Source organism: Acanthaster planci, linkage group LG17 (genome assembly GCF_054643075.1).
Source record: "Acanthaster planci isolate LZ-2023a linkage group LG17, COTS_SCS, whole genome shotgun sequence".
NCBI classification, from domain to species: domain Eukaryota; kingdom Metazoa; phylum Echinodermata; class Asteroidea; order Valvatida; family Acanthasteridae; genus Acanthaster; species Acanthaster planci.
The window spans coordinates 12162191-12182309 of record NC_141793.1 but is presented as its reverse complement, the minus strand read 5'-3'; the positions used below and the strand labels follow the sequence as shown (position 1 = coordinate 12182309).

The window sequence follows — 20119 nt, the reverse complement described above, 5'->3', positions numbered from 1 at the left end:
AACGGATACAGACCTACTGAGGAAGGCTACAGTATGTTTGGGTCGCGAGTGTTATTGTATTCTTAAGGATGCATCGTATAAGAATTTGTTTTCGTGGCGTAATCTCTGTCTGGTAGTAGTTGAGTCGTTTCAAACAGCCACTAGCGCAGATTTAAGCTGATAGAAAGTCGTGAAACTCTGCTTTGAGTCACTGTAAAACAAGGAAATGTTGCTAATATAAATATTTTTATTGGTGCTGCGGCCACATTTCAAACTTCCACTTTCTTAAAATCTTCGTGCCCGATAAACGGGCGTTGATCGTGAACTCGTCACAGACGAATGTTCGATCGTTCGGGCTATTTGTGCTCGTTTCGACAACCTACGCGAAGTAATCGACACTCGGCAGTATTTGATTATCCCGACAATCGATATATCAGATAACTTGTTACTTTGTGTACATGATACATAAATCTCCCATGCTGGAGAGTGTGTGCACCACTCGCTGGCACATTACCCCCCCTCCATCCCCTCAGATTTATGAGTAATGTGTCTTGCGGTCCAATTACGTCCAAGAGCGAGACATTGTGGTAACAGTTATCAACAGCCGTCGTGTTATTTATACCAAAATGGCAGTTTGACGAGCAGGCCCGTATTAAACATTATTGGTGATGTCGTGGAATTCTTCCCTGGTACCTTCAGAATTTTTTTTTATTGCCATCGCGTCTTTTGGTGTTTGTTTTTAATAGCGATGAGACAAGAACTCACCTGTACACAGACATTAATTCTCTCACCGAAGACGGTAAAGCATGTCATTTTAGAGTACATAAATTCACAGGCTTATCTATATCTTGTGTTAGGGAAGATTCGTAAATGAGATCTGAAAGAGTGCAGAGGTTATCAACAAAAGAACTACTTGCTAATTTCAAACATTTACCATAAATTCTGTCTATATTTTACCTTGAAGAGTGCATTTGCTCGCGTACGCTCTTCTGTTATTTTCACATTCCGAAAGTTTTTTCCAAGAGACTGTTACTGTCGCGGATTTCAGGGGCTCTGGGTTACTTTTGTAGAGAAAGGAATTTCCGTCGTTGTGCGCATCTGATAGGGGAAACAGACTATCGTCTGCGACGTCGGTTGCTTCCACGCACCGACAACATCCGACCATGTCTGAAGTATCCTTATCTTTGTTGAACTTCATCTCCTGATGCTTTTAGCCCTTACCACAATCAGACCAAATCTGGCATCGATTAAGGACCATTTGATAGACGCAACTGTCCAGGCGCGATTTTTTTTCTGAAACTGGTTCCCTGTTTGTTCTCCGTCAGAGCAGTTGAATTAACGTGGGACGGTACGAAGCAAAACCAGGCTCGTTCACAAACAAGAAATGGAATTTAGCCCCGTGACCACGACGCACAACAATTATTTTGTGAGCATCTATCGGTGGTTTTTGTGATTGTGTTGTGAGATTTTAAGCAATTAAGTCTTAAGACTGATGTGCATTACCCTGGACTCGAGCCACTTGCACTCAAATGTCACCTTGCTTACAAAACTGGTTAAACCAAAAGGGAATTGCAAATCGTCGGAGTAAGTGCATACATACAATATTTGAATCAATGCCTCCTGTAGAGCAACAAACAAGATCCTCAAATGTGAGAAGGGTATCTTTAATAATTTGATTGAAAGACGAGCGTTCTTTTTCTTACCGTCTGTAGAATTGCTAGATTTGCTCAGCGCCCTCAGTGGACACAAATGATCAATTCCGTTTTCAACCGTATCTATACTATCCACCACTGTTCAAACCGTTCAATAAACAAACCGAAACTTTCTGGTAAACTTTTACAAGCACAGGAAATACTGGTCCGACTTCATAATACCCATTGCCAGGTGCTTGGATACCCGCATCATAGCGTTCCAATGGCAGCCACTGTGGGAATGCGCGCACGTGCACGCAATAATTCATCATTGAAGTTCGACGTTTCCAAGCCGGTTTCTTGATGGATGCTTCAGTTATTGTCTAGTGAGGCCGTTGAGTTAAGCTAGACTCCTCCAAAACAACAACGACACCGCTTGAGTGGGAGACTAGCGATCGGGGTGAACTAGAAATGCCACCGGGGTGTCTGAGTTGAGGCGAGAGCGCGTGGACAAGAAATAAATGAAATGTAAATGTGACTTAAAACCCGTTGAGTAAGAGGTTGACACTTAACGTGCTACAGCGAGAGGTGTATATGTGATAAATCGATCCACCCACGGAGAGACGCGCAGGGGCAAAATCAACAGGGCTTTAACAGCTCATTAAACTGTTTGCGGATCGTGGGTCACGTGGTGATACACGCTCACCGTCGTGAGCGCGTGTTATTGTTTTGCAATGTAGAGAGATCATGTTCGGTTCGCACTTTGCAACCCTTCCACGCTTCTTGAACAAGCAGCGAAAAAACACCAGCTGTCCTTCCTCCATGAGTGAACAGATAGCCAGAATTGATTAGCCGATCCGAGAAGTTCACAATATTCTGCATAATAAAAACAGCGGAGTAATTCGAATTTAGTTACTCGATCACTCGGACGCAAGTCACTTAATTGGCTAATATATGGAAGACATAATCGGCGTGTACTTTAAATCCGAAATGAGCGCGGCCTTCATTTATGCGGTATACAGTGGTCAGTGATCTATGTGGCTCTAATTACAATCAAGTCGTGATGAGACGGAAGCCATGTTAAAAGAGCTGTCCAAGGCCTCCTGATTAACTCTCATCACGATTGAAGCTCCCGCCAAGCCCAAAGCCACAGGTCTAGACAATTCCTGATCGAAGATCCGTCCAATGGGTCGGTCTCCCTTGAAGCAAAGAGACTTCCCGGTGCGTGACAATGTTGAGAGACACGAAACAACCGGTGATTTTGGTACAAACAGTTTTCTGTTTAAAAAAAAACGAGCGGAAGAGATCACAGGCGGAGAGAACACGGGAATATCGGGAGAAAATCACGTAGCTGAAGAATCCCTCCGATTTTGTATTGCGTAAAAGTGCTGGATGAGAAGCGAATCGACACTTAAATGACGCCGAATGCGTCACGCACTGTCCGAAATAACGAAGCCAGGAGGTCTTTACCAGACCAACAGCTCAAGTTTCCACGAATGTAAAAGCTCATGCATGTGAACGGGAAACGGTTTTTCTCCTTTCACGAGTTTCAGTTTACTTAACCAAAGCAAGAGCAAATCTGGAGAGAATGTTCAAAATGGTGTTTTAATAGCAGCGTGGGATTTGTAAAAAATATTCTGTGAATTAGTTTTTTCATTTTGGTCTGACGTGAGCGACTTGCAAACCACCAGTAGGGGGGCCTATAGGTGGGAATAACCATATAGGGGTACGATCTATGTAGTCGTGCATGGCGTGACTGTACGTTCATAGACGTTTATTTGCGTCCATGTGTACAGGAGATAACATTAGCTGCCCATGGTTCTGCGCCAGGGTTTCTTCCCTGGTAGCCTGCATACAGAATTAGGGCCCATGGTCTATGGGCCCCGAGCGGGACCAAGGCAGGGCGTGATTTTCCTAGTAAAGGAGTCTCCTAGGGTAGGAACTCCACTTCGCTGGTTCACGGACGACTATAAGATGCATGCGTTGAGTACGCGTCGCTACCAACGAAACAAACACTCCCTACCACCATGGCTCTTTTCAACCGACGAGGGGGTGCTTCTATTCAAGGTGGATAAGATACTGTTTTAAGTAATCATTGTTTACAGGGATAAACATACAAAATATAGAATTCAACGCTTCGTCTTTCAATCGCGCGAAAGTCGTGACTTCAGCATGCCACTTTCTGGAAGGGTTCCATCGTTCAAGCATCTTTCTCTCTCTGGACACAATCTTGTAAACAGCAGGAGTATTGACTGGACCAATTTTGCTGACTGCAGGAGGTCTCAAAAACTGAAATTGCTAAAATGGATACTGAATCATAATGTCTGTCATAAACATCTGGTCTCGCATTTCTCCAGGGTAGTTTTTTCACAATAGCTATACGGAACGACAGGAATGCTAACGATGCCACTGCCCGCAAAGTAAAATGCTTTGAATCTAGTCTACTGCCATTAACGCGCGGAAAAATATTAGCTGTCAATGTAGGGAAATAGTTCCGGACTATTGTGTGGTCCAAGCAAACGTAGACACATCACCGGGTAATGAAGCTATGAAACTGGTCTTTCTGTTGAGAAAGCCACTGAGAGTTCGATTGTGTGTTACATATGGACGGTTGACTGAAGTAAACCATGACCCCTTTTCAAACCTCAAAATCTAGTCCGAATCGACGCATATCTTGCCACAACAGATGGAATCCCTGGCTTGATATTCCAGCATTCGTCTTGAAGAGTTATCACCGGCATGGAATTTTTATTGCACATGATAAGCCTCTGTTTGAAACTGTATACTTCCCCGTAAAATGATATGACCGATACGAGATGACTATCGGGGTCATTCGGAAATACTGTAAGTGCGTGCGTCGACTTAATTAAACTGAGATTCTGCAGGGCATGGGGATGTAATCCATAGTTACTAATTTCTCTATAACCCTGATTCGCCTCGCTGGTTTCAGGTGAACTAAATATATGTATAGTTACCACGAGGCAACTAAAAATATCCCCCAAAATGTAAATATACATCTGGCTTGGGGTTTTGTTAAACTTTTAAAGGAATGATTCTGTGTTGACAAGAGGCTTTTAATCTTTTTCAGGGAGCATAATAAACAAACAAAGTGTATTTGAAGACCATCTCATAATTATGTTGTAGTTTGGGACCTTTCTCAGCGAAGGACTTCAATCCCTGAAATTCACGCGTTAAATTATGCAAGATTTTTGTACTTCGGACTTGTAGTGCAAGTGCACACTCTTGGCATGGCTTGCCTCGGAATGCCAGCTATCCCAGAGCCCCAGCGCCAGGGAGAAGTTATTTCTACAAAGATGATGACGCGAACCTCGCCGGCAATGTTGGCGCGCTATTTTAAGCGCGCCACGCGCGCTCTGCGGCACCCCGGCGCGAAGACGGTTTTCGTAAATGGGAGGGATTGCGGGTTGCTGCGTCCTTCAGAAAACAACTGCTGTACGGTGGCCAGAAAAAATATCGAGATTGATGGGGGGGTGGTGAAGTTGCACTGTTGGAGGGTGGTGATTATACATCGATCTCGGAAGGGTAGTACTTGGCGCGTCCTTGTCGTTTGTCGTGCCGTGCGCGCGAGGGGACCGTCTTTGGGTCAATTAACTTTTTCTCCTCACAGCCTTCCCATATAACAGCATGTGCCTGTGGATAATGACACCTATTTCCAATCAGTAAAGGAGATAAGGTTTTTTCTACTTGACTCAGCATGGTAATTGCTCTGATATTTTTCCGCGGTCAACCACCCATATATCAACACAAAGACATCAGAAAGGTCCGCAATGTTTTGATAATTTATTTATATTTACTCGGTAGTACCACGGATGCAAAGGCAACGCCATCTCTCCTTGTTTGTGTAAAATTAATTATGTTCAGGTATACAATAAATGATGCTGTTTGGTTTGATATTTTAAGATGGCAATTTTATGTATATACATACTCAGTACAGAACGTACGTAGAATATGCCGATTCTATAAACTTTGAAGTCATGAAGGTTCATTGGCTTTTCGCGCCCTTCCAGCAAATGCCCAACTTTGGTCTGTTTACCTGCAGCAACTGCGAGCTTTGTTTGATTAAGCCCCCCATACGCTACATTCCTGGCTTTGGTGGACGTCAAGGTGTTGAGGAGTGAGGGATGCGTTCGATGACGGTGTCGGGGCTATGGCGAGAGAGGTGCCAAGCCGCCCGTCAAATCTCGCGGGATTTCCCCAGACTGACCATCTGTCTGAAAGTGCTCGATTCTCTTCGGCGATCATCTGTTTATTATACCGGTCGTTAAGCAGAGACATTAAAAAACAAACCAATATCCATGTTAGTTTGATAATAATATTAATAGTTTGTTTGGTGACACAGAAACTGGGAATTTCAGGCGATTGCTATTGGACATTTTTTGAAAATAGGTTGACAGGGCTAAAATAAGACTTGATGACAAGTTGCCCCAGGCGATGTCAAGATATCATAACGTTCACATCAGGATGATTAGCTTTGAGTCGTGGCTTGTCCTTCAGAGCCAATATCCCGGCATGCGCAGGAAGACGGTTTCTTGGCCCGCCATTAATGAATAACGTGTTCGTTTGCTAAGGTAGGGAGATTTCCCGCGTAATTTCGTCCAACGCACCAAGGATACAATGTCTGTCGCGGGAGCGCAGGGAAAATATCAAACTTGTAATAGTCGTTTACTGGATAGCCCAAACTCTCGTTTCAGTCAACATATCCCAGATTTGGAGTGATTGAAGAGAACATACCAAAGAATCTTGTTCCGTATTGGACGAAATACAATTCAGGGAAACCCGTCCATCATTGATTGAGTGGGCTACGAATCCTAGGGAGGAGTGGTGGATGTTGACAGTTCTGCAGACCTCTCCATCATCCACAAAGCTCTAGCCTGAGCGCAGCGCGGCCAAAACACAACAGCTTTTTGGGTAAGGATAGTGACTAAAAAATACTTCGCGACTCCGAGAAACGCACGCGTTCATAATGAAATCCACAACAAAAAAAGTTGACATCTTGTATCGAATTATCAAACCACCTCCTGCGATTTGAACCGTTCATCTTCATGCGTTTCTTTGTTTTTAGTTTAGGTTCAGAGAAGGTAGTCCAAGTGTGACAATGTTCGTCTCAAACCCCCGCTTAGTGCACGCATAGGGTCGGCGTGATATCGAGCAGGCACTTCAGTCGTGTCGCCTTGCATGAGTATGCCATATCTTGGATATTTGATATACAATAATCAAAATGGTGGTCCTTTCCCTGGTAATTCGATCCGGTTCAGTGGATTGTGAATGGGTCCAGATGAAGCAGAAAATTGCCGAATAATACACGTGGGTGTCGGGAAGTATCGGGTGTCGACAGCTGTCCGCGCCGTCAAAGTGAGAGGCCGCAAACACTCAAGAGAGATTCACAAGAAAAATGCCGCTTACAATCGTATGAATCCTCCAGTTTAATAAAGTAATCGGCGAACTAATAAATTATTGTTTAGAGAAGATTTGGCTTCTGAATGGAGTATCATGCGACTAGCACTTGGAGGTGCGAGTTCGACAACTCCACATGATGCAGTGCCAAGCACCTGTCTACGAGGGGCCTAGAAAAGTCCGTGTAAAAATGCACAGCCTTTCAAGAGACAAAATTGAAATCAAAGGGAAAAGAAGGGTAGTTTTTCCTCTCAAGTGTGACGAAACAGACAACGTTACGCATCCCTGTTTCGTTTAACTGGTGATGTCTTCTTCTATGCATAGATTTTTCCATAACATTCACAAAACCAAACACAAAAGTTTCACATCAATTTCTCAAAGTGTTGGTCCTTTAAATATGCCCTCAAAGATTACAAATGAAGGCTGCACATTGTATAAGTTATTCCCATATTTGGATCAGTAAATAATTGATTAGTAAGTTCATCATCAACACACAATATGTATTTTGAAATTGGAAATTCATGGTTTCCTGTCTAGCTGTGTTTAAGTACTTAAAACCGACGGCTTTTGGTATATAACATTTAAGCGCAAAAAATTAACACATGGACAAATCCCAACTCTGAAATTTGCAGAATGTGTCAGTGCAGTTTTGGAAGCTTGGCCACGGCCAAACACATTTCCTATTAATCACCAACTCCCCCTTGAAACCAACAAGCCGTCTTCTTTCCCTCTTTCACCCCTCTCATGACGTCTGCACAGGTGATGCTGGCCCAAAGTCATGAGATACACCATGGGCGTTGAATATGATGATGCTGGAAATGGCGGGTAGTTGAAGTGTTCGTCATTCGGCATACCACTCGCTGTCGTTTGGAGTAAACTACTTGGATCGTACGGTTCATTGGAAGTGTCATTGATGGCCCAGGTAATAACTGGCCTACAAATGGATGACAAGTGGGCTTTGATGGATAACACCAATGCAGATTGGGGATTTTGTTGAGCAATCACGCCTAATTAAATTGTTGTTCAACAAGTTGTTATTTTGACCAGCAGAAGTCACATTTAATATCAAAAGCCTTTCAGACAGACCCAGTGGCACAGGTTTTTCTCTGAGTTCCCACGAGGAAAGCCGTTGCCCTTCCCCAAACCCGGACTACACGGCTGGACGGACCTCCTCCTCATGTTACAGATGTCGTGGGTTGGTGTTTTTAAACCTTCAGCAACCGCCATCCACACACTGTCAACAAGCACATACATGTACAATCGTTTGCCGTGTACAAACGACGAACCAATACTTTGGTGAAGCCAACGGTAACGTTGTTCGACTCTACAGTTTTAGTGTTTCAAGTGGTTTTTCTACAATAAGGGAGTGTGTATTCGCGATCGAACATGTATACCACCGGATATCAACCTTTCATAACACTGACCACTTAACATGATTACGAAGGGATTTTGCTTTCCTTGAAATCTTCTTCTGTAAAGGTGATTTGATCAACAGCGTTCGTCGAGTGTTATAATCGAGATGCTCAACGTCCTCACACGCGGTTTGGCCGACGCGTGAGAGTGGAAAACGAGTCAGCGTGGGCCCTTACGGCAGGTTTGTCTGCGCAAGCCGAGCTGATATCAATGCCAACTTAAGATGCGAATATCCCCTCCAATCTCAGGGTCTATTTTTAATGCTTACTGACGTACCACGCTGTTTTTGTAGTTCCGTTCAGGTGCTGGAAATACCCGTTAGAGACACGTGCCAAAAGACTAAACCTGATCTGTAAAACGTAAATCCAGCTTGCCCTACGGCAATCGTGCGAGAGAGCTCCCGGTGGGATCTCTTTCGCTCATATTTTTTAAAGAGAGGAGTCTAGCGTTTACAACCCAAACCTCCTTCGGTTGCATGGGCTTTCTGAGTCTCCTTTCCCCCCCCCCTCTTTGTCATCTCAGTTTTGCTATCGGGGAAAGTGAGACGTTCATGTTTGATTAACAGGTTGATCCCCTCAAAGATCTGGCGGATCTTTTTTTTTCACTGTGTCACAGAACGTTAGCTTTGCAAATTGACCGACGCGCATGTCTTTGAAAAATGCTTTGACCATCGCCACATTTGTGTTATCTGTATATTAAAGTAAACTAACGACCCCCCCCAAAAAAAAGAAAAGAAGAAGAAGAAGAAAAAAAAAACAAAGAAAGATGGCGGCAAGCTGACGGTCAAAACATGTGAATGTAGTCTTAATCACCAGTATAGCTCAAAGCCTCCAACGATGAAGCGATTTCAGCAAGGTCAGTATTGTGGAAATGGTGGTAAACGTAGGTCTCTCCGACAGTCAATAGCCACCTGAAATGTCCGTTAGTGGTCCCCGAAGGGTCAGATTAGTACTATAGTTCAAGACACAAATCTAAGTATTTCTCCAGACGTACGCTCCATATTCTTTATGAAAAATCATAAATGTCAAGGTGTTTTTATTGATGTCTCGGCTCTGCAACTTACCAAACGATATTCAATAACTGCAGAATTCCAATCTCGCCTCGGCAATTGCCACGCTTGCAGAAGTCGACGGCCGTTTGATGTATGAATCTAAGTGTGGATGCTAGACTAACTTATGATCGAATTAAGCTGTACACTAAACTGCTTCAAGGGATCCGCTGATGAAAGAGAAAACCTTGTAAACAGAGAAAGGTCGCAGTGCCTGGACTACCTAGCGTGGGTTTACATCTGGGGGAATTCTAATGTGCTGACTGAACCTCGGGGAGTCAAGCAGATGCACGGAACAGCCGTCGATTCTCCTCTGAATCTAGGTTCATCTCATCCCCAGCCGGTTCCAGCTCCAACCACAAGCTCGCAAATCGAGGTCCGTAAATTTCTGACATGTGACAGTTGGCCGTTAAGCGAGTGACTCTCCTCGCTTCGTGGCAGCTCAGCACGATCCGCTTTCTTTTATAATCCTTTCGCCCGTTCTTGCCATGTAACACCAAAATCTCAGATCCACGGTTCGAGCGGCTGATGAGCTCGGCATATCGTACCCAGCTCGGGCCCGTATGGTGATTTACGACTGGTATGTATGTTTTAGCTTGGCATTTTGATGATACGGACCTAAGTGCCTTCGTCTTGGCGGGCAGGATCGCAGGGGAAACATTGTTTCAGAAGGAAAAGATGAGGCGGGAGGTAAACCCAGATTTGCTTGGCGCGCAATGATCAACAAACAGACATCAGTTTGGTAAGTATAACCTGCCTGAAAAATTCTTGATAAGCAATATTTGAATCATTGACAGTACATGCATGTACAGTTGTCGTTGCGTATATGGAGAAAGGGTTTCATCATGCCCACACCATTTCCTTGATGTTGGTATAATGGTCGACAGATTGCTTTTATTCCTTCACAATGTTTATATGATGAAAGCCTAATTCAGCTTTAGTGAATAGAAATGACAGATACTTCGTAATCACCGCCGACTGCACTATCAAGAAGAACAAACCAACACAGAGCCGGGCCGCGTGCACTTCCTCTGCCTAATACGTGACGGAACATCAGAACAGGCAGATATATTACCAGTTTTGTTATGATCTTCTTTTTTCTAGATCCTGGCTAACGGAATAACATCTTGAGAGCAAGAACTATCATATGCATTCACGCTATTTCAGATTTTCGAAGTTCCGCGAAGAATCATCGCTGGCCTGAAAATAGGCCCCTCTATAATCGCCAAGGAATGTCGGTAGAAAAGGTCAGAGTTGACCCTTAGTGTTCCTTGCGGGGGTTAGTGGCACGACCCGTGTGCACTTGACCATGTTATGAAAACAGGGAATAAACTTCTATAATTTTGCAAGACACAATGTTAAACAGGCGCTTAGAGTTGAAACATATTTCTAAACGCTGTTTTGAAAATATGCCTCAATTAAAGCTCAACGTGAAAACAGATTTAGCTTTGATGGAAAAGATGGAAAAGCGTTTAGCATTTAAACGCATTCCTAAACGTATTTCTACGTAATATCCAAACGTATCGTGGATTAAACATGTGAAAAAGTGCGTACAAAATTATTTGAAACTCGAACCGCTGCTTTTACGGTACATACGTTTTTGTATTGTCACACATATATTTGAGTTCCATTTTTTTCATATAAGGTACGGTTTGATTGAGTAAAGACCAATGCACTAGACTGTATGCCAAGGAAAAACAAATGCATGACCATAGCAAAAGTAATAATAATAGGAATAGCTCGATTAACATATAGAAAAACGAGATGCGTGCGTGCTTCGGTTCACCAGGAAACTTATCAACCAGATGACTCTGAAGTAGGATGCATGTTCCGTGAACATGCAGATTTGTAATGGGACTCAGAAAGAAATGGAGCCTAACATTTCAAGACGAAATGAATGGGACAGGGACATAATAGGAAAAGGGGGGGGGCAATACATGTACATGCCATGCAAGACGATCACACAACAGATGGCATATCAGCAAGGTTGAAACATTCACCAAGTCAAGGTCCTGCGCGTTCATATCCTCAGTCGCCTTCGATTAGCCTTGCTGGTCTACTTCCACGTGCACGCAATTGCAATCTCCATTATTAAACCACCTCGACAGCTGCAGGAATTTGGCTTAATAAGGCTCAGGTGTAATCTTCGAATACTGCATGCCCACTGAGCATGCCCACCACAGCTCATATATCTGCCAGTTCCGTCATGCAGCGCATGCGCAGTGGCAGAGGTGGAGGTCAACGCGCGTGTGCTGCACCACACGCCCCGCTGGACACTAATCACAGTGGATCAATGTCCGAGGGGTCTGATGCGTCCTGCTTCCTTTGGAATGCTCCACTCCCCTGGATCGCAGAGATGGTCGTAACGAAGGGAAAGGTCGGTGAAGGATCTCCAAATAAAAACGAAAGAGCGAGGAAATTTCTGACAGCTCAAATGTAGTGCATTGTCAGTATCAAGCCATCATATGGCACGGATCCTACTTGAAATCTAGGGATAAATTGGTGTAGTACACCGCAGAGGGCGCTTGCAAATGTGCTATTTGGGTTCTATATTGGCTTCAGTGGCGGTTACACTTTGCCTCGACTGCAACGACTTCCAATGTTGCTGTCTTGCTGACGGATGCAAAACGTTCTAAATGTCCAGCAAAGGCGTCAAAGAAAATTGAAAAAGGATGCCGTCTGGAATCTTAATAAATAATCTTCTAAACTTGTGAAAAATGGGATTTGTAAACCTCGTATTCGCTGAACGTGGATTAAGGGGAGTCTGGTCCAGAAAGCAACTTCCCTCCACGCCAGGTGGCCTGGCTCCTTTGAACTTTCATCGAATTTTTACAAGCCGAAGATAAAAAAAAGTTATAGCGATGCAGGTAGGTATACCATCCCCTGATCGATGGGATAAAACGGAAGTGATTTTGATGAGTCCGACAGGGGGAACTGCCTCAGCAGCTGAAACACCTGCACGAAAAGAAAGTCATGAATTGAAAAAAAATCATGAATCGATTTTCCATTTTTCCCTCGTGGAAAACATATTTCGTGCTGCACACGAACGGTATGCCTTGACATGCTGTAAAAATGGTGAATTAAGAGTCGTGTTCTTTTTAAGCTTTGCGAAGAAATATTGCTGACTGCATGCACACTGCCTACGTCACTTGGTTTAATAAGAGTATGGAGGTTCAAATTTTTCAAAAACATCTAGACAACAGCCTCATGATTTTTAAATATGAATTCAAAATCTTACAGAAAAATGATTGGGTTAAATATGGACATAGATTTTAAATTTCAGTAACATTAAAATGATCAAACAAGCGATTTTCGAGCGGTTTGAGGTTTTCGAAGGGCATAATTATTTCCTCCCAAGATGCACCTTGGTTTGGATATCCATTCTATCTCAAGATTTTGGCAAAAAATAGAAAAATTTCCGACGTCAACGCATTAAAAACATACGTATTCCAAACTGTTTTATACTGTGCCCCTTTCTAACAAACGATAAGCTGAGTAACGCAAGACAAAATAGAGTGAAGCGTCAGGGTCATGGAACTTCTAAACCCATGGTTTCATATGGGATTACTTCTAACTGCACTCTGGAAAACCTACAATGAGGATGCAGACCTAATCCGATAACATCAAAATAATCAGGCTTTGCACTCACGAAAAAAAATCAGACCCTCATGTGGTTTCACTGAAGTCATATTATTGAATATACATCGGGAGGCAACAACATCCTCGCCTGCAAACGGTTAACCACATTCAGCATTTCAAACATACCTCGCACTGTCATTCTTCCACATGATGTAGGCCTATGCACGAATATTTTCATATTTCATTTCCCGCCAATAACATTATTCCTCCGCGCGGGCGTCGGGCGACGGGAGTTGGGAGACCTAACACTGCCTACGGGCTAGATTATGCGCCTTTAGACTCTATTTACCGACGGACTTAGCGCCGTTGGCTAAAACTAACTGAAAGTACCCAAATATGAATTATTTGGCACTACATGTACGTCAATGTGGTAAGGGGGCTGTACTGATTAAAGAATTATTAATCATATTACATTTTGGTACCTGGGAGAGGCATTCTAATGTGTATAGACACAATTTAGGACACTTAAAAGCCAAGACACTTTGTCAAACATGTATGAAATACACTTTTGTTTTCTAAATTGTAATTCACGATGATTGGATTATCTGTGCAGAGCCACTCTAAATCCTAATCAATATAACTTAATAAAACCATTAATTTATTCAAAATGTAGACAATAAATGTCAAGTAAAAAAAGAATGATAGATTGAATTCAGAACATCCCTCATGTTGGGGGGGGCTGCAGGCGTTTTTTTCCCTTTACACGCACACCATCATACAAGTCTTGTGACTCGCACAAAGAACAAGAACATAGAGTGAAAATTCAAGAACATACAGAAAACATAGAGGCTGAACATTGTTCGGACTGTCTTGCACTTTCTCTCGAACGTTTTGGTAACCTAAAGCAGATGTACTGATGTCCACCGACCGTAACATTACCCCGCCACTGTGTGTCTTTTCTGGAGAATAATTACCCACGCGGCCAAGTTTTAACCCCAAACCCAAGCGACACCTACGCTGTATTTGAACAGTTGGATCGGACAAGAATCCCTCCGTACACACATTTGCTCTGTAACTAGATTTCTTGCGTTGGGACCGCCGAAAATGCGACACTCGATCTGTCCGCAAATAGACCAAATGCCCACACCGCACACCTAAACCATCCCACTGAGCGGGTGGGCGCGGGTGAGAGCCGAGGTAGGAAGAGATCCTGTCCAACCACGGCTCTCTCCGGGGAGAGTTTAACCAAGATGAGCTGCGCCTTGCCGCTTGTGAAAACTGGCCGTCCATGTTGGTGGGAGTTCGACACTCGAAATTAAATGTCAACATGTTGGCATTTTGGGCGGGATTAAGTAAAATTAGCTTCAGCGCGGGCTTTGTTGCTGTCGGTTCGGGGATGCACTGTCCAGTTCTATGTCGCTTTTATTCTATTGTGTATCATCTTAAATTATGCGATTTATATGGGAGACGGACAAGTACAAGTGAAGCATTTGCATCATTAATAACGACATCGGCAAAATTTCAAGACGAAAACAAAGTTTAATCGGGACTGGTAAAGTATAAGTGCATGTACAGACTTTGCATTTCAGTAAGGGTTACAGGAGAAGACGTAATTTTTTTCACCAAATTCCACTCCATTTAAGTCTCTTCATGTCAGATCGGACATAAGTAAACTACTCCCGGAACAAACCAGAGGTTGCATGTTTGCAATTTCCTTTTTTCATTACAATGCGATCGTCACTAATTGATCTTTGAGTGGGGATGCTTCAATTTAAAATCTTGGACCAAAGTCCACAGAGATAGGACACTTAAGATTTGGACGTTGATTCATCGATAATGGTCGTTGTCTTATCAACAACAAAAGTAAAAGACTGACATTATTAAAATTGCTGGCGGCGACCAGGAAATAGTTGCTTGGTGTATCTTGCAATAAAGTGGTTTCCATAGTAACCCAAAGTGCGAGTCACGAGTCAGACGGACCTTAAGGTTCGAGGGGAGACTTTCGATAAAGATGGAGACGATGGCAAACACAGAGAAAAATTCAGCCACGACATCTGATTGTCCACGGCTTGATTTCTGTTATTCGCATTATTCATTGCTAGTACGCATATTTGAGAGGGAAAAGAGACCTCCAATTAAATGTAACGCCGTGAGAAAGTTGCTAAAATGATGCTTCAATGTCGAGCAGGCTTACTTGATGAGTACGACAAAACGTTCTGCCGCGGTGGAAGTATGTTCGACAATATGAGTTGGTGCAACCATCAGCCTACAGATTGTGTCTCCTGCATGTAGACGGCTAGATGCTATCCAGACGTTATGTCTCAGTCATTTAAAACTATCCAGAGATCTCATGGGGGAGATACTCGAATCCAAGAGACGGTAAAGTCCCTCAAGACAAGTTGTCATCGACCAGGTACAATAATCCATCAAGAACTCGTCTTAAGACGAGTAACCGGGACGGGCTAGCTGATGACAGGACTAAAGACTTCACGCTGAGAGATACTGGCAATCATGCGATACGCCCCGTGAAGATGTGTGTGTCCAAAACGATCGTTCCCATTCACCGCTTCGCACACCTTAAACACTTGCACACTTTCAACAATACCATCAATCAAATTGCCAGCGCGTCTTGTCGCAGCCTGATGTTTCTAACTGAATTCCTAAATCACATTTATTTATATCCACAAAACTCAGAGCTGTTATTGTTGGGGTTTGGAACGTTTTATTTTAACTGCCACTACGATGATGTGCTGTTTACAGTGTTAAAGTCTGAACCATTGTTCGTGTAAAGGGAAAGCCAAAAACATACAGTGCTTTTTTCCCCTACATGTTGGAATAACTGAGACTATGTACTATTGATCAAACTTAATACACCAGTTCTCATTATTGTTGTAACAAATTTTGCCATGCATGTATAATTTTGATGTACTTGGGATTTCATTTGTCGCCGGCATGAAAATAAACTCCTCCTCATTAAATCTACCAGTTCTTCTGATAGTTGATGAACTACCTTGGTATCCGGATACGCGCGCTTTATCGTGCAACTCTAGAGGGTATAGCGCATTATCGAGTAAGTAAAGTTGAGGATATATATACGAAGTGTTGATTGCCAGCTCATGTCACTTTGTCACTTAAGTCTTGTGGTACCCACATCGACCACGGCTCCAAAATAAATTTGCTCACCTTAGTGCACTTGGTGTTGGCACTTTTGTGAGCAAAAGCCTGGTAGCGCATTAATGCCAGCACTTAGCCAGACCGATTCTCAACTACACGGCTATGCGTGTAATGTTATACTAAGTGCGATCAATCACGTATGTGGCTTGGTTATTCAATGGCTGTTTTCTTCGCCGTCGGATTTTTCGGTCGGTGTGGAAATGCGAGGACTTCATTGATGCAATGGGTGACTGTGTACGCCGGTTCATACCAGACAGCGTCTTCGGATACTTTCAAGGCAATATCAGATCGGTTCCGCGGGTAAATCTTGTTAGCCGTGTTCTCGCAGTAATCTATGGATTCATTAAAAGTATGAACACGTTTGACCACGTCTTTTAAAAGTACTCGATAGGTATCCAAATCTGTACGGATTTACCAAAATATTGTATAACATCTGTTTGGGAACAGCAACACCCTATGTTGATTTACACGCACGGTATACTGCACACAAACGATGCCAATGCAACGCATATACACATTAAAAATCTTACGTCCTATCTTGACCTAGATCCATGCCTGCTGGCAGGTTTCCTCTTCCCATTAGAAATTCACACATAACGATCGAACTGTTACTTTCGTTGCGGCATCATTCCTATGTCGTTATGGAAATTGTGCCCGGTAGCAGGTGGTTAGTGTAAGTTCTCAAGCTGACATTACACCAAGTATGATAATCATTTTGAGCTGGTTCTTCTGCCCAGCTGATTTCTTCCCAAGCACGCGTAACTCTTAATGCAACAGAAAGAGATTGGAGGGCTTCCAGGCAGCCCGATCACGTTTCATACTTGGCGCAAAATGACGTACATGGAACGGCACTCGTCGTGAAATCTAAAGATAGTCCGCTAGCAGGGCGAATGTGTTTGCGCGCTAACCGAGTCTGACCCGGTGGCTATCTTGCTTATATTCCCCTGACAACTTCTCCCTGACGCCAGGACAAGACTCGGTGATTCTCCCAGGGACTGAAGTTCCACCACGCGCGCGTTGGAGACCGACGATCGGGGAGGCGGCCATGCAAGGTGACTCCCGGCAAAACTACGGGGCAGTATCTGATGAATGCGCACGGTCGCGCGATGCGCGCCCGTCGCCGATGGGCCTTGTGTTTCCCCTAAATATAATTACGCGATTGTCCGTCTGGAAGCGAAGCTCTTCTTATTGAGTGACAGGGACTTCATTAAATTAGACACGAGAATGGCTGCTAGCAGATTCGGCTTGACCAGACTAATGTACGTTTAACTCCTTGAAAATTGGCGGGAAATGGATTTGTTACAAGCCGATGAAAATGAAATAGTTTCGCTGTTTTTTTTCCCTTCTGTCCGTATAACGGTGGCTAATTTCTCGGTCTCCGTATGACTGAACCTTCAGGATTGCGAAACTATGTCTTTAATGGCCGAACTCTGACGACAGACGAAAAGCAATAAAAGCTAGCGTCTGAGAAAAAGAACGAAGAGTCTGATGGCGCACTGTATCTCGAAGCCCTGGGGGAAAACCAGGATGATCCAAAACAGTTCTTCAATAATATCGGCTTGGTGTCAAACCACAGATTCGACTTGACACTGTTAAGTCCTCGGGCTAAAGTCTGAAACGTCTTTGATCAGGTGAATGCGGGGGGTTAAGCTAGCCTTTATGAGACTGGGTCTGAGATATCAAATTTTCGAGATGCAGAAACTGTTTATGACGCACTAATACACACGCTACAAGATTAAAGACCAGCAAGTCCATCACTAAGGAGGTTGATAAGTTCCACATTCTGTCACATATACAGGAGCTAAACAGACGCCAGAAAAGCAATTTTGGAGACCTTACACTTTATCCTGGACAACTGATTTAACCGAACCAAAAGGCAACTTGAACTGGAGGAAGTAGCCGAGGCGGGGGCTTGAGAGGACGCTCGAAACCGTGACAGCAGACAAACCCCAACACTTGAGCGATATCTCTCCTTGTAATTGGAAAAAGGTTTCTGGATTCGATGCAATTCCCCCCCATGGCAAGGTACGTCCACTCGTTTTTTGAAAACTTTGGTATTGGATATCACTGTAGAGCGGGGCGAACGCTGAAAGACAATGTGACTGAGGCAGAATATTAAGAGTCCAAATTGCCCAGTCGTCTGAGTCAACTGATATCCCACCTCTGACACTTGATTGACGACACTCACCGTAGGCTGTCCACTCGCCTGTGCCTCTCATCTGCTGTAATATGGACCTTTTGTCAAGATCACTTTCTTATAATTCGGAGACACTTCCTTCAAATTGAGTGGATAGTTTCGCTGTACAGTTTAAAAAATGCCCCGGTGTCCTTAAATAAGTGTACGAGTCGAGCGTGTGTAGTACGTTGTGATGTGATATCAGGGGTATCTAGACAAAAACGGGTGTCGCAGCGCTAACATTAAGCCTGAGCAGTTCACCCTAATGCCGTCAGGATTGCAGCTCGAAATCCTTTTTTGATGTGCAATGGCATTTCCTTGCCGAACAAGCGGAACAATCTATGCCCTTGGTGATGAGTCGTAGATGTTGACTTCATTGCCTCAATTTCATATTCATGCCTACCCTTTCGCTGGACAAACACCGACTTCATTCCCGGTATGTTAACCCCTTATTGCCCGGTTTGCTTCCATCTTGACTCGCTTGAAAATAAAGACCGAATCCCTACACGGCTTCAATTCACCTGATTTGGGACAATGTTAAGGGATCTCCCGCCCTCATCAAAGGCATTCCGTGTCACGTTAGGCATGTCTGAAAGGCGGAAATGTATTCCTGAGCGACTTTTGCCACACGTCTCATCTACCTTAATGGAATTGAAACCCCCTCAATGGGGACGGTAACTATGGAAGACATTCTGCCTCAAAAATGCCGCCTTATGGGAAAAACATCGACGTCATAAATTTCGCACTTAATTAATGTCAAGTGCTATCCAAAGATCGAACTTTGATTCATTGGGATAGATATTTACAGGGGTGTGAAAATTCAGCCTTTTAGCTGACTTCAGCTTTTTTGTTTCGATGTTGGCCCTGAATTTCAACCTTTTTGTATACCTCTGTACAAAAGTATGGAAACTTTTCACATTTCAGCTGTTTGCTAGCTGTTTTCAGCTTTAATTTTAAATGGCCACCCAAACCCCTGTGTTTAATTGGATATTTCTGGACACGTTTAAAGCGAAACAGACTTTGAAACAAGGAAGCCTTTATGGTGTTGATTTATACGAACTCACACAGAGAGATCTGAAATGAAGTTGTCTAATTCTGTTGCCAGAGGAGCTCCTAATTTGAGCTGTATATCCGGTCATCAAACCAGCTCAGTTTAATTTGTTATTAAGCTTAATACGTCACTTCTTGTAACGATACGATTGCATTACATTACACTTTTTTGGTTGTCGTGAAATGCGGCCATACAGGGAGGCCTATAAAAGCATAAGGTAACGCCCATGGGACCTAAAAATGGGTGATAGACAGACTGTTCATCCGTCCACAGCTCGTCGCTTTACACATCATATCGGTTTGGCATCCAAGGTTCTTTGGTTCTCATGGAACTGTCGAACATTCATACCCCAAATACCGCAGCAGCCGTCAGCAGATGCTTTGGAGTCTTTCCGAACCTTCGCGCCTCGCGTCCAGACTTCTGCAGCGGCATGTCCCCACGGAGGCCCTTTTCTGCACCAGCCACCATGTCCAAGTTTAGAGCGCACGCACGTCCCACCAAAAAGCCCCCCAAAGCCCGTGCCTGACAGCCAACGTATCGAGTATCGGAGACGCATTAAGAGATCCCGCACCTGATCCACGGCTGGTGGAAACTATATATCAATATTGTGTTACGACACTGTTAAATGGCACTTTGTTCTCAGATCCAGCCAA

At 43.7% G+C, this 20119-nt stretch overlaps 2 protein-coding genes across 8 annotated transcripts in view; one reads left to right on the top strand and one right to left on the bottom strand.

The window, feature by feature from the left end:
* LOC110973364 (calcitonin gene-related peptide type 1 receptor-like) overlaps nt 1-20119 on the top strand; it is an 85063-nt gene that overhangs the window by 20582 nt on the left and 44362 nt on the right. For 2 of the 6 annotated variants that reach the window (XM_022224132.2, XM_022224130.2), the window contains one exon: nt 18038-18264. The exons of 2 other annotated variants lie outside the window; for them this stretch is intronic. The gene's annotated coding sequence lies outside the window, so the exon portion shown is untranslated. Of the gene's footprint in view, nt 1-9834; nt 10229-18037; nt 18265-20119 lie in introns of those variants that run through there. 2 more of the 6 variants (XM_022224131.2, XM_022224134.2) reach the window with 2 other exon arrangements.
* LOC110973368 (uncharacterized) overlaps nt 1-20119 on the bottom strand; it is a 75993-nt gene that overhangs the window by 34952 nt on the left and 20922 nt on the right. The window lies entirely within an intron of this gene.